The sequence below is a fragment of the Dendrobates tinctorius genome, unplaced genomic scaffold (genome assembly GCF_039654945.1).
Source record: "Dendrobates tinctorius isolate UK_male_01 unplaced genomic scaffold, ASM3965494v1 ptg000020l, whole genome shotgun sequence".
Taxonomy (NCBI): Eukaryota; Metazoa; Chordata; class Amphibia; order Anura; family Dendrobatidae; genus Dendrobates; species Dendrobates tinctorius.
The window spans coordinates 13,802,590-13,817,112 of NW_027361688.1; the positions used below are offsets into that span (position 1 = coordinate 13,802,590).

The window sequence follows — 14,523 nt, forward strand, 5'->3', positions numbered from 1 at the left end:
GGAGAAATTAAAGAAGGTACTTAAGGCCGCTATCTGGACTTTGAGTGTGCTCGGGGTCAGGCCCTTATCGAATCCGGCCTGTAGGAAGTCCAGGATCCGAGGGATATCAGGCCGAGATAGGTCTAGAGGGGCATTACCACTTTCTGTACAGAATCTCTTCCAGATTTTACAATATATCGCTCTTGTCACCGGTTTTCGGCTGGCCTGCAATGTGGAGATCACCTGGTCCGAGAGGCCATTGGACTTTAGGATGTCCCTCTCAGGATCCATGCTGCCAGTTGCAGGCTTCCTGGGTCTGGGTGTAACACTGGACCCTGGGAGAGCAAGTCTGGTATTGTTGGTAGGTGGAGTGGCCCCCTCTGAGCCATCTTTCTGAGGAGGGGAAACCAACTCCGCCTGGGCCAAAAAGGTATGACCAGCATCACCCGAGCTCCTTCCTCCTGGATCTTCCTGAGGACCCTCGGTATTATGGCGATCGGTGGAAACCCGTATAGGAGTCCCCTTCCCCAATTCTGGTCCAGGGCGTCGATTTCTTCTGGATGGTTCGCCGGGTTGAGGGAGTAGAACCTCTTCAGCTTGGCGTTTTTTCTTGTCGCGAAGAGGTCCAGCTGGGGTGTCCCCCAGCGATGGCAAAGATCCTTGAAGATCTCCTCTTTTAGCTCCCATTCGGTGGTTCGGACTTCTTGTCTGCTTAGATAGTCGGCTATCCTGTTTTGGGAGCCTTCCAGGTGCACTGCTGACAGGGAGCGAGAATTGTTTTCTGCCCAGGTGAGGATGCGAGCTGCTAGCTTCTGAAGTTTCCCGTGCCTTGGGCCCCCCTGGTGGCGTAGGAAGGCTACTGTGGTCACGTTGTCCGACATGATCTTTATATGTTGGTTCTGTAGTCTTGAACCGCTTCTCTTCAGAGTCTCCCAGACTGCTTGCAGCTTTCGGTAGTTTGAGGACTGTAAGCTGATACTCTTGGGCCACGTTCCTTGTAAGAATCTTCCTTCTAGGTGGGCTCCCCATCCTTCCCTGCTGGCATCTGTAGTGATGGTCACGCATGGAGACAGGATCCAAGGAACCCCCCGGCTGATGTTTCTGTTGCTGATCCACCATTTCAGAGATGATCTCAGCGTCGGAGACGGTCGGAACTTCTTGTCCAGCGAGGTCTGCCGTCTGTCCCATTTTGTAAGGATCTCCTTTTGTAGGATTCTTGTGTGAGCCTGGCTCCACATGACACAGGGTATGCATGCGGTTAGGGTGCCCAGGACTTCCATCGCGGTCCTTATCGAAACCTGGTGTTGGCCGAGCTGCCGCACCTTGTCCATGATGGGCTTCTTCTTCACCTCCGGCAAGAACGAGACCCTTCTTCTGGAGTCTAGCATTACCCCTAGGAATTTTTTCTGGGTGCTGGGCCGCAGATCTGATTTTCCTCTGTTCAGGATCCAACCTAGGCTCTCGAGGCTGAAAATTATTGAGCTGAGTTGTTCTTTTAATTCGGACGCTGACCGGGATATTACCAAGAAGTCGTCTAAATAAGGCACAATGATTATGTCTCTTTGTCTTAAGTCTGCCACGACTTCGGCCACCAGTTTTGTGAAAACACGAGGTGCTGATGCCAAGCCGAACGGAAGAGCCTGAAACTGGAAGTGGTAGTGTTTGCCTCTTTTCTCTAGGGCGAAACACAGGAACCTCTGAGATTGAGGATGGATGGGAACGTGATAATATGCGTTCTTTAAATCTATAGTGCACATGGACGCGTTCTGGTCTATTAGCGGGATGGCGGTTTTCAGGGACTCCATTCGGAACCTTTTGTAACGAACCCATTGATTCAATGGCTTTAAATTTATGATAGTTCGGCTTTCCCCCGATGGTTTTTTTATCGTGAAGAGTGTAGAATAGTGGCCCTGACCTCTCTCTACCTCTGGGACAGGAATTACTACTTCTGTTTTTAACAGGTCTCTTATGTCTGCCCATATAGGGTCTATCATGGCTTCGGAACGGGGTTTTGTAATCACAAATCGTGCTGGAGGGGATCTTTTGAACTCGAGGGTATAGCCCTGGGCAATTGTACTGAGGACCCATGGGTTCTGGGAGATGCGCTGCCATGCCCCTGCAAAGTGTTTTAGGCGCCCCCCTACCGGCATGGCGTCATTGCCTTCTGCTCCTGGAACTTTGTCCGGAGCGAGACGGGGAGCTCTACTTCTTCCCCCCCTCGAGTACTCCCAGCGAGAAGATTTCCCTTTCCCTCTATATTCCTGCCTCTGGTATGGGCGGGATCTCTGAAAGGGAAATTGCCTTTTTGGTTTTTCCTCTGGAAAACCTTTTTTGTCGCCGGAGGCACTCTAGAATTTTATCCAAAGCTGGCCCAAATAGCTTCCCGACCGAGAAGGGTATGGAACATAACTTATTTTTAGATTGGTAGTCCCCCGACCAGGTTTTCATCCATATGGCTCGGCGGGCCGCGTTGGATAGGGAATTATTTCTGGCCGCATACCGTACCGATTCTGCAGAAGCATCTGCCAGAAAACCGGTCGCGATTTTCAACAGGGGAATACTCTCAAGGATATCACCCCTAGGGGTGTTATCCTTTAACTGTTGTTCTAAGTGGTCGATCCATAGGTGCATGGATCTAGCGACCGATGTAGCGGTTATATTTGCTTTTATCACTGCCGCTGAGGCCTCCCAAGCTCTTTTTAAGAGCACGTCGGCCTTTTTGTCCATGGGCTCCTTGAGACTGGAAGAATCTTCAAAAGGAATCGAAGTTTTCCTCGACACCTTGGCCACCGGTGAATCGATCTTAGGCACCTCGTCCCAAGTGCTGATGTCCTCCTGGTTAAATGGAAGTCGCAGCTTAAAGTCTCGCGGCACGATCAGTCTTTTTTCCGCATCTTCCCATTCTTCCAGGATCATTGCCCGGATATGGTCATTAACTGGGAAGACCTGACGAATCCAAAGTCCCCCGAACATTGTGTCCTGGATGGATTGTTCTTTCGGGGTTTCCTCGATCTGCATTGTACTTCTTACTGCCCTGAGCAGCTCTTCCGTGTTCTCTGATGTGAAGAGTTACCTCTTCCCTGTTTCTAGGGGTTCCAAGGTAATCTCGCCCTCTTCCTCCGAGTCCGTGCCCCGTATCTCTTCTTCCGATGATAGGTCGGACTCCCATCTAGGTCTTTTTGGACTGGGACCGGCCGGAAGACTGAGTAGGTAGTATTCCAGAGACCGAGGCTTGAACTTCGTCTCTGACTACTGCGCGCATCTCCGTGAGAAAGGCTGCCTGCTCGCCTCTGACGATTCGGAGTGTGCAATCCTCGCATAGGGGCTTCTTCCATGCGCTCGGCAGTTTGCTGGCACAGATGGGGCATTTAGGTTTGCCTGATGTCCTGGCTGTTGCTGGAGCTGGTGTCGCCTTATCCTAAAAAGACAGGAGTCCTCCCTTTAAAAAAAAGCTCCTGTCTCTGGCCATCCTGCCCTTTACTCACGGACACTGGTTCTGGCTGGTCACTGGTCCTGACGTCCATGCTGGCGGCGTCTGACAGAAACTTAGACGTCTGTCACCTCTCAATCTGCCTGGAGCCGGTGCGCTGGTCTCCCGCTTCCCCCCGCTCTTATCCTACCTTGTCTTGCGCAGGAACGCTCCTTCTGCCGCCCTCTGACGCGTCCTCCGTGCCCCGACCGGAAGTTGTCATCCCTGGGCGCCCGGAAGTGAAGCGCCGCCGCTCTGCATTCTGGGCCTCGCGGGAGCCGCGCTGGGGGAAGCGGTGATGAGTCCCGGAGCGACGCTCCACGGGACACCCGGCGGAGAACCTCCCTTAGGGGGGTGCCGCTTACATCGTCCGACCCGGAGGAGTTGGCGGTTAGGACCCCGCACCTCCTGGCCCCAGTAAGATCCTCTAGCTTCTGAACCTTCCTTCTGGTTTCCTGTATGCCGCGGCTGCGGAGCTCCCGTGCCTGTCCTTACAGGGAAAGGAAAAACACTGGAGTGTGGTGTGGGAGGGGACCTTTTAACCTCTCATGCATTTCCTGTCCCTGGAAGGATGAAAGAACAACCCCATGGTGCTGTCAGGATAGGACGTCCTGGAAAAAGTCGTCGAGGAGACGTCGCGCTCGACCACATCATAGTCTCCATAGGTCACAATGTGACTCCTGAAACCTCCACGTGAATCTGTGATTGACCCCGAGGGGGCTTATGTCAATTAGGATGAGACCAAAAAATGAGGGAAAGATCACACACCTGATGTGGAAACTGATAAAAACAATGCAAAGAAATAATACTCATTGAGTCATCTTTTTCCTTTACTGCCATTTCTTCTGACTGACATCCAATATGGCTGCCATTATAATGCCACAAAGGTCCTTTTACAGCCTATGATGACCCCTCAGCTCTCCTAACAGGTCCGTTTTCATACATATGTTTTCGTTTTTCTTTACGTCCCTCTGTTTGTCCTCCTGGAAATGTATGTAGAAATTGTCTACTGGCTGTCACCATTCCCCCTATCAGTAGGGATGAGTCTGACATGCCAGGTCTCACTGAACAATATCGGACCAAGTTTTCTTCTCACTCTGTACTGTGCAGCTCCTCTGTTATTCCTCCTGGAAATCTATGTATGGTGCTAATGATGTGTCAATTTATTCACACATTTCTAGGAGTAATAACAGAGGAACAACACAATGTAGAAATTTACCATTCAAAAGGAAAGCACGCAGATCCCAATGAATCCCGTTCAGATTATCACGCAGCTTTCCCAGAATCATGTAACTAGAGAAAAAAGCTAGGCCAATTCAAGGCCTTAAGGCTGTGTGCACACGATGCGCTTTTGATGCATTTTTTCCAAAAACGCTATGGAATCTGCAAGCTATTTCAATGACAATCCTGAAGTGTTGTGCACATGATCAGTAAATTTCCTTTGAGTATTTGCACTGCATTTTTTTCTGCAGCGTGTCAATTATTTGTGCGAATTTTTAGTATTTTTCACCCAATGACTTCAACTGAGTTAGGCAAAAACGCAGGTCTAAAAATATTTGCTGAGTTTTTGTTTTGCGTTTTTACCTGGCTTCCTATGGTGTTTCCCACGCTGTCATGTGTGACAGCGTGGGAAACACCGGCGCGGAAGTACTTATCGGCGGACCTTTCTCACGCAGCAGTGGTGCCGTAACGGAGGTTACCGCAGCTGATCAGCTAATGAACTCCAGTGACGTTTCTCACGGCGACTCAGTGATACACTGTGCGAGCAATTACCTCCTGTCACTGTATCGCCGGCTGTTTTTGAGAGCAGTCACATCAGTGATGGCTCTCAAAGTAATCAGTATCGTCCTGGAACATTATCTTCTCTGCGGACAAGTGAGGAATGATGTGATTTATTATTTTATTTTTGTTGCAGGAGATGTTGGCTTCAGTGGATTAGGCGTTCGGTGAATATGATTTTATTTAGATTCAATAAAGGAGTCTGTGTCATTATTTCAAATAAAGGACTTTATTATGGGTGTGTGTTTTTATAATATCACTATGGGGTTAATAATGGGGGCGTCTTATAGACACCTTTCCATTACTAACCTGTGGGCTTAATGTCACCTGACAGTACAAAAGTGACATCAACCCCCCCCAACTATCACCCCACTTGCCACCGCTACGTGCCAGATATGACACATCTTATACATGCGACTTTTCTGTGGCAGCTGAGAACTGATGTTTTCATGGCTCCTTCATAGGCTATTAATATCAACACGCAGCTGTCTGCCTAGCCTTTGCTGGTTACATTTTATAGGGAAACCCTTTGTCAATTTTTTTCTGGGGTCTCCCTGTAAACTAGCCAGTGAAAGCTAAGCAAATAGCTGTGAGCTGATATTAATAGCTTGGGAACCTTTATGGCTATTGGCTCCTTACCAGAATATTAACATCAGCACTCAACCGTCGACTTTCCCTCTATTGGTTATTAAAATTACGCAGGAGCCCACACAATTTTTCATTTATATATTTTTTTAAATTAACAGTTGCTGTTTGTTTACAGCCTATATACGTTTGTTCTCTTACACTCCTACATAGGCTGGTGACAATGTGCATGTGTGCTTGTGTTTACTTATTGGCTTAGTAATGAGGGTGTCGGGCTGATAGATAGATAATAGATATATATATAGATAATAGATAATGGATAGATAGATACATAATAGATATATATATATATAGATAGATAGATGATAGATAGATAGATGATAGAGATAATAGATAGATAATAGATATATATATAGATAATAGATAGATAATGGATAGATAGATACATACATAATAGATAGATAATAGATAGATGATAGGTAGATATATAGATAGATGATAGAGATAATAGATAGATAGATGATAGATAATATATAGATAATAGATAGATAGATAGATAGATAGAATTTCTGGCATTTCTGATAGATGGGGTTTTCACCTCTGGGACTTGCATTTAACCCAAAGGAACACTACCAATCCAAAAATAGCCAAAGAAGCCCTCAAATTTCCACGGCTGGTAATGATCATATGTGACCTCTGTGTGGAATAAGTAGAAAGGGTGACCTCTGTGTGGAATAAGTAGAAAGGATGACCCTGTCAATCTGTGACTGGTATTTAGGTGGAGCATCAATTTGGAAACCCATTGCCTCCTCCTCACAGTCACCACCATGTTTGTACTCTCATGAAGCCTTGTTAGAGACTGAGCATCATGGGGATCAGTACATAACTCTACACTGTACTGTAGTATTACATTATACAGCAAACGTGATTAATCCGTCGCCGGCTCAAGTTCTAGCCGTAGGAGGCTAAAATAAAAAATGTGGAAAATTACTTTTTAAAAGTTACTAAACAAATGACTTCACCCCCTTTTCCCAGTACAAAAAAAGGGGAACGACAATAATAATAAAACAATTACAGCGTCTATCAAAATATAAGGTTATGTATCTGATTTATTAGTTATAAATTATTTCTAAGCCATTTTGACCTGTACAGTAAACACCATAAAGAAAAAAAAAAAATCAAAATGCCAGACTCGCTGTTTTTTGGGGGGTTTCTTTTAGTTTGGGTCGCTGCACCTACTCAAAAATGCACTAAAAAGAGATGAAAACCGTCTTATGTGCTCCAAAAATGGCAGCCGGGGACACGAAAATAAAAACAGTCTGACGCGGCTCCATCATTGCAAAAATTAAAGCTACAAGTTGAAAAAAAAGGCGCTACAAATTATGTTTATTTTTCAAATGTCCCTTCGAAGAAGGGGAGGAAAATACGAACACGCAAAAATAGAAAACCGCGAATGTGAACGCTGCCTTAATGCAACTGGCGCTCATAAAGTGGGGAGAGATACCACTTAAAGTGATTGCTGACATCCGCCATGTTGATTCCATGCAACCAATCACGTCTCTGCTTCTATCAATTAACCTGCTCTGGGAACATAAAAGCTGCAATTTGATTGGTTGCTATGGGCAACCAGCTCACTGTCTACTACAACCTATCTGGACACCTAGTTAAGTGTGGTTGCACGGTATTGAAAGCCGTCATGTCCTCTTGGAAGAAGTGCGCAGCCCCTGCATGCGGGTGGGTCACATACCTCACTCTGATGTGGAGCTCACACCGGGACCCGCCACTTCCATGTACTCCGCACCCGGCATCAGTATCTGTTTCCAAGACGCTGTTGCTGTGGGAACGGCCGCCGGGCATAGTGGTTGGTCAAAAATGTCACGTGGGAGAGAATCTGCAACATTCCGATTGGTGGAAAGATTTCAATAAAGAGGGAGAAAGGCGGGAGGACGTGGTGAGGTGCCGGCATACTGATTGGTAAAAAATGTCACGTGTGAGTAAGCACCACGATTTCTATTGGTAGAAGTGTTTCCATGGAGAGAGGGCGGGAATTTGGTAGTAAATATAAGTGGGCGTGCAGGGAGGAGGTGAAACAGTAGTAAAGTGGTGTCAAACCATATTATATATTATGTCTTCGTGCCCAAATATATTATACAGTGTTATGGTATAGGTTCCGCAATAATACGTTACGTTACCTATGTTATACCGTGATATATTACATTTGTCCGTCCTCATACCCATGTGAGAGCTCGTTTTTTGCGGGACGAGTGGTAGTTTTGACTAAAGTCATTCATTTTACCGTATAACGTACTGAAAAATGGGAAAAAAAATCCAAAAAACATACTTTCACCATTATTTGGGTTTTTTTTTGTTAATTACTCCGGTCATGTGAGGTAAAATAATGACCCGCGATATAATTCTCCAGCTCAAAATGAATTCGGCCATACCCCACACTCATACAGAGTATTTTAGACGTCCCTTCCCAAGACTCAAAGTTTCCATTCTTCACATTGTCGGAGGTGTGTGAGGGTTTGTGTATTGCACATTGAGAGGTAGTATTGATTTTTTTTTAAATTTTTTTTTTTTGGGGGGGGGGTGTGAGGTGCTACGACTAGAAAACTGTGAGATATATATATATATTTTCTATTTATACATGTATATATATTTATACCAAACAATGTGTCCAAAATATAGGCTGGTGGCCCGGAAGTGACTTGTAGTGTAGAGCAGGGACCCATCAGGGGGAGGTCACCTTGCCGTGGTTGATGGGCTTACATGAGTTGGCCAATTTGTGCACTAAGAACCTTCATCTATTACTGTAAGTAAAAAAAAAAAATTTGTAAAACATTTTTTGGAAAATTTTTCTAAATTGAATGTTTTTAATGTTTTTCTGTGTTTTCACACGGCCTAGATTCATGCACATGTGCTGCTGTGTTCTTTTTTGTTTAGTTTATTAAATATCAATTAAAATAATCTAAAAAAGCAAAATAACATCTAGGGACACCAAGCAGAATAAAGAGGTGATATTATTATATCAAATAAGATACACATGAGCAGATTAATAGCTATATGTGTGCCTGATGTGACACAAAATGTGCAACATACAGGAGGATATATATATATATATATATAAATGTCTACACATCATATGAATGGTTCTCAAAATACAAGGAAATAGACACTATAGGACTGCCAATATCCTATACCCCCACAGGTATAACCCCTTACATGATAGTATGCCGGTAAAGATGGAAAATGAAGACAAATACCAATATCAAGGTCAACATGCCTGGAATTAAATCCAATAAAGTGCACTAGTGGCTGTACAGAAAGACGCCCCCAGAAGAAGCTGGCGGCGAAACGCCGAGCAGATACTCGGGACCTCTTGTTACCGGTAAAGTTTTACTTTGCATACCATTTTCTTTACAGCCACTAGTGCATTTTATTGGATTTAATTCCATGCTCCCCTGTTCTTAAAGGGGCAGCGAGCGCAGTCTGAAAATGACCCTAGCCAATAGCTGGCATGCATCTTGTATAAAAGGAACCCTCCTCAATAGGGAGGTGCCTGAGCAAGCCCTGTAGTTCTTTGTGTAACATGTTTAACTGTATGTTGCTAGGTCCTAATATCCAGTGTAGTTCTATATGTACCAGTTCCCCTGGTCCTTGTGTGGCCTGGTCCTGAACCTGAAATTGCATCAGTGATTCCTAAACCTTGACGCCACACCTGCTGTACCTGAATCCTGAAACCGCACCTGGTGGCCCCTGTAACCTGAACACTGAAGCCGCATCAGCGGTACCTGAACCATGAAGCCGCTTTGGCGGTAACTAAAGCCTGTAACCATTCCATCATTATTAGAACCTACACCTGTGGCAGTCCTGGTTAGTGTTCCAGTGTCTGTACTGTCTAAGCCTGTTCCAGTATCTGAATCCAGCCCTGTCTGTGACTCCATGTCATCATCCTTTCTGCTCCAGGATCCAGAACCAATGTAGTCTGAACAGAGTCCGAACCCTCTCCTAACAGTCACTCTAAGACCAATTTGTGTCTGCGAGGCTGACCCCTGGGGTCAGCAGCTGCTGTGCCTGGGACTGCCTAAGAGTGGTACCTTGAAAAATAAAATGCAAAGAGAGGCGCAATGAGTGTACCTGTGTATAAATTAATTCCCTAGCTGAATCGACAGGGTGCTCACCTTACAGGGTTGTGCCACCCTTGCACAACCACGGTGTGAACGTGAATGGTAGTTGGGGAGCGTGTCCTTGCAACTCAGAAGGGCACTGTACGTGACTGTCAGCAACCTCCGCTCGCCTGGTCAGTCCATCTCTTACCGGCTTCCAGATGTGAAGTTGAGACCGATCCCAGCCGTAAGTGAACACCAAGGTTCCCGGAGCTTCCCAGCACCGCCCAGCAAATGCAGGTTCTCCCACAAGCAACTGCCCTCCAAGCTGCTCCTGTCGCTGATCTTCAGAGAGGAAAATTCAATGTAAAGCAACAAAAAAAAGCGGTCTATAGGAGCGCTAAAGGAGAGGCAGAAACGAGGAAAAGGGTAAAAAACTCAGCTTTTATTCTTCCTCCAATCCCGACAATGCGTTTCTACGGTCACAGCCATCTTCCTCAGGTGGAATCAACCCTTTTTCTGGTTTCTGCCTCTCCTTTACCGATTTTTTTGTTGCTTTACTAAGAGTGGTACCTGGCAGCTACCTATAGCTCAAGCCTGACTCAACCATCAGGAGCTCTAGTAAAAACCAGTTAGCCACTTAGCTACGTCTCTCCCAAGTAATCCCAGCCCCGTGGCACAGTTAGTCCACGAACCACGTGTGCCAAATGCGAGTGTGACAAATACATCACCAGAGCCATCAGTAATACACGAGTACAGCACCAGAACAACCATCACTACATGAATATGCCACCGGACCACTATCGATATACTATGGATCGCCCTCGCACCCAGGGTGGCGGGGTACTCGGAGCCGGGCCCGTGGGTTTCAATGGGAGATGTCTCGGCCGCTGTGACCCGGTCCGTGGCCCTGGGCGTCCATTGTAAAAGGGAGGATGTTTGAACGTGTGGATGATGATTAAAGTTTATGAGTGAATGATTCGTGACGCCACCTGTGGTGTTCGGTAATGAAGATGTTAAGCCGACGCTGCAGACAGATCCTCTGGGACAGATGGTGTGGTGCAGCAATGATGTTGTGGCCCTCCACAGGTAGGGCAGTAGTCCCAGGGCAGTGTAGGTGAGGAGATAGGGAGGAGACGTAGATGGTGCAGTGCCAGGCACAGAGATGTAGCAGTGCTGAATGTATTGACACCGGAATAAGTGGAGGACACCAGGGCATGTAGTTCCAAAGCTTTACTCACAGTCTGTGATGGTACAGGTGCCTGCATCCGTGCCGTGTCCTCCGGGTCAGGAGCTCAGCCAACCTCCAGGCAAGAAGTACTCCCTTCCAACACTCCGCCAACATGCGCCTTTTCTGAACGTCTCCCTTTTTGCGCCTATAGTGAAGTACTCTCAGTACTGAGTTACACTGGAGTTTCTCCTGTCAGATGTTCCTATGAACTCTACTTGTACGGCAGACAGCTGTAGCCTGTTTCGGGGACTCCTTGCTACTAAGTCCCGGCTCACTCATGTTGCTGTTGTGCCCCCAAGTCTTGTGTGGCAATAAAGTGGTGACAACTTCTATTCCTCCGATGTCTGCTGCAGGACCATTTGTATCCATACAACCTCGGGGACCGGACCCCGGCCATGCGCTGTGAACTTGGGAAGGGTTCTGCTCTAACCCTAATCCTCAGTCCTCCTCTTCTCCTTACGTTCCGTTCAAAACTATCTTTCTTATAAAGAGTCAGGCTTTCCATCAATGTCTCTTTCCTGTGCCAGCAGACCCAGGTCACTGAGGCCCGCTGCAGCACTTCCTTCGTCCATCCCACTCCGGGGATCTACTCACTCTTCTGACCCTGTCAGACTCACTGAATCCTATACTCTTCCCAATCTTTTGGTGCAGACTAAGCTCCACCCACCTCCCAGCACTCTTCGTTTTCCAAGCAGGGAGCCACCAAAGGGTGCTTTGCTACACTACTATGTTGTGTGGGATGCAGATGTTGGAGTGTGGTTAGGTGTGTCCACCTTATCTGGATGGTGGGGTACCACACCTCAGGAGGAGGTGCAGTACCTCTGTGGCGACTGAACCCTCAGGGGCGCCACATACCCCCCGTTAAAAACAGCACGTCCGCGGGCTGCAAGTGAACAAAGTTAGGCAAAACAAAGGAATGTACAAAAATTTTGAATGCTTGATAAACAATTCTTATCTAAACTTCCCAATGTGGGAGGCACTCTTCTTGAACGTTGCAAACAACTTAACTAACTATGATGTATTGCATTACCTTATTTTAAAGTTACGTTACCTAATTTAAAGTGCTATTCAATACCCTTTATCACATTCCACATTTTCACTTCTTTTTGACCATAAGTGACAACCGCTGGTACCTGGTTCGTCACCTGTAGAATATTCTTTATTTAAATTTTGATCTCTTTACTCCTAATCAGATACCTAGTCATTACTATCAGTTTAAATTTTATATAAAAGCTATTCTATAACCATTAATACTTTCATAAGACACATTATATAGCTCTTCACATTAAAACATCACAATTCTTGTAAGTGCTGGACACCGCTCCCAGCCGGGATTTCTTGCAGTGTCCTTTGGTTTGGAGCTATGCTCCAGCTGAGGTAGTCCTTATTCCTAGAAGGCCTATGTAAAACCAAGAAAGGCACCTAAAGAGGTGCAACTATTTACAAGAAAGTTTGTGATACACTCCAAGTTCATGATCACTGCAGTCCAATTTTCCATAATAAAGGCTGCCAACACAACTAGGCAAACTGAAGAAAACTGGAAGAAAACATGATGAACAAAACAAAAAGGCACAACGGTGCTAATACCCTCCTGGGTAACAGTTAGTTATTTTGGGCATGTTCTTTAATGTTGGTTCCCTCCTGGAGTGATGGAAGCTGGTTTCTTGGGCTGCTTCCAGGGGAGAACTTGAGGACATCCTCTTCCTGCTTGTGGGTTAACATAAGATGAAGTGGCAACTGGGGTAACTGCTGCCTGTGGTATAGCAGGGGTAACAACCTGTACCATGGGGTGCAGTACTGGAGTGGAGGTGGTTTGCTGTGCTTTGGCAGGTACGATTACCACTGTGGGAGGTATTCCTGCCGGGGGAACATAGGCTTTTTCTTTCTTATAAGCCGATATAAAGTCCTCCGGAATATGGTGCACATTCATAGCATACCAGTCACGTAGCCCCTCATGCCGGGTGAAAGTGACGTATTCTCGCGGTTGCAGATCACGAGCAGGGTGTCCCCTCCAGAGATGAGACTCAACATCCCTCCTGCTGAAGAAGAGGTCAGAGATCCTCTGGGGGTCTGAGAAGAAGCCAACCCCCCGTTCATGGTTGACATTCAGGACCTGACCCCATCCCGCCGAGTCACGGGGACCATAGTGACCAGCACGGACCTTCTCCTTCCGGTCCAGATCAGGGCCTAGCACTGCCACTCTCCGCTGTTCCCGTTCTCTCTGTTCCGCTGCCAGCTGGCGGAGGGTCTGCTGGCAATAGGACTCCTCTTCCTCCTCTTGGGGCCGACCTCTACCCACCGTGGACAGGGGCACTACCGCTAGGGGTTCAGGTGTTTCCCCCCAGGGACTAGAATCCCTGTCCCAGACCAAGTCCATCACAACCTGTCTGGCCGCTGTAGCAGGTGGGTTCCCAGTGGCTTCCCCAGCTGCAGGGGTGGCGGGCATACCTGGTGCCTCCTGGCGGTGCTGTCTTGGCTCCGGTACAGGCGCGGTGCGGTAACCGGTGGCAGTGGTGGTGACTTGAGCTGCCTGGTCGGAGACTGGAGACGGTGGTGGAGCGGATGGCGGCTCCAGGTCCGCAGGGGCCTCAGGTGGGACCTGCGCAGCCGCGCTAGGTCCAGGCAGGACCACAGCTTCTTTCTGTTCAGCTCCCGGGCCCTCCGGTAACGCCTCCTGGCAGGCAGCGCTCAGCTGTGGTTGCAGCGGGGAGATGGTGACAGGCGCTGCTGATGGCATTGCAGCGGCTGCAGGTTACACAGATGCTGCCTGAGGGAGAACCAGTACAGGGGCGGTGGGTACCAATGGTGTAGGTACCGTGGGCGTAGGCCCCTCCTGGGCGCGCTGCCAGTTCAGGATCCAGAGAGCCTCTTGTCTCAGGCGCAGGCAGTGTGTCAGCTGGGCAATCTCGTCCTCCAGCTGCTGGCGGTTCATTATGGAAGCAGGGTCGGAGCCTTCAGCTACTGTGCCGGGGAAGTTCAGCTCAACCTCCTCGCGCTCTTAGGGCCTCCTTCCTCATTCCATCATGGCGTCCTGGCGTTCTTCTCCTTTTCCGGGCTCCTTTCCCGCCACCGAGCTTCGCTCCTCCTTCTGGGGGCGGCGTCTTCTTCCTACTCCTCCATACCAAGCCAGTATACGAACCCCTCTGGGGGAGGGCCACGTTGCTGTAGCATAGAAGTTAAGGCAGGGGAGGCCCAGGACAGTCCGCGCTCTTTTCTTAGGACCATCCATATTGTCACGCTCTTCTTCACCGCGCCGGCGGCCATTTTGAGAGTCCATTTCACAGTCTATCAATTTGGTTATTTTGCACATCTCAGCAATTAAGTCCAATAAATCTTTGGCACACAGAACCCAGTGGCACCAGGCTTCGTCA

General features: G+C 47.7%; 1 protein-coding gene across 3 annotated transcripts in view; it reads right to left on the reverse strand.

The window, feature by feature from the left end:
* The window catches only part of EFCAB6 (EF-hand calcium binding domain 6), a 158,319-nt gene that overhangs the window by 104,234 nt on the left and 39,562 nt on the right, over positions 1-14,523 (reverse strand). For 2 of the 3 annotated variants that reach the window (XM_073567731.1, XM_073567729.1), the window contains exon 1: positions 7,560-7,716. The exons of the other annotated variant lie outside the window; for it this stretch is intronic. The gene's annotated coding sequence lies outside the window, so the exon portion shown is untranslated. Of the gene's footprint in view, positions 1-7,559; positions 7,717-14,523 lie in introns of those variants that run through there. 3 annotated transcript variants of the gene reach the window in all.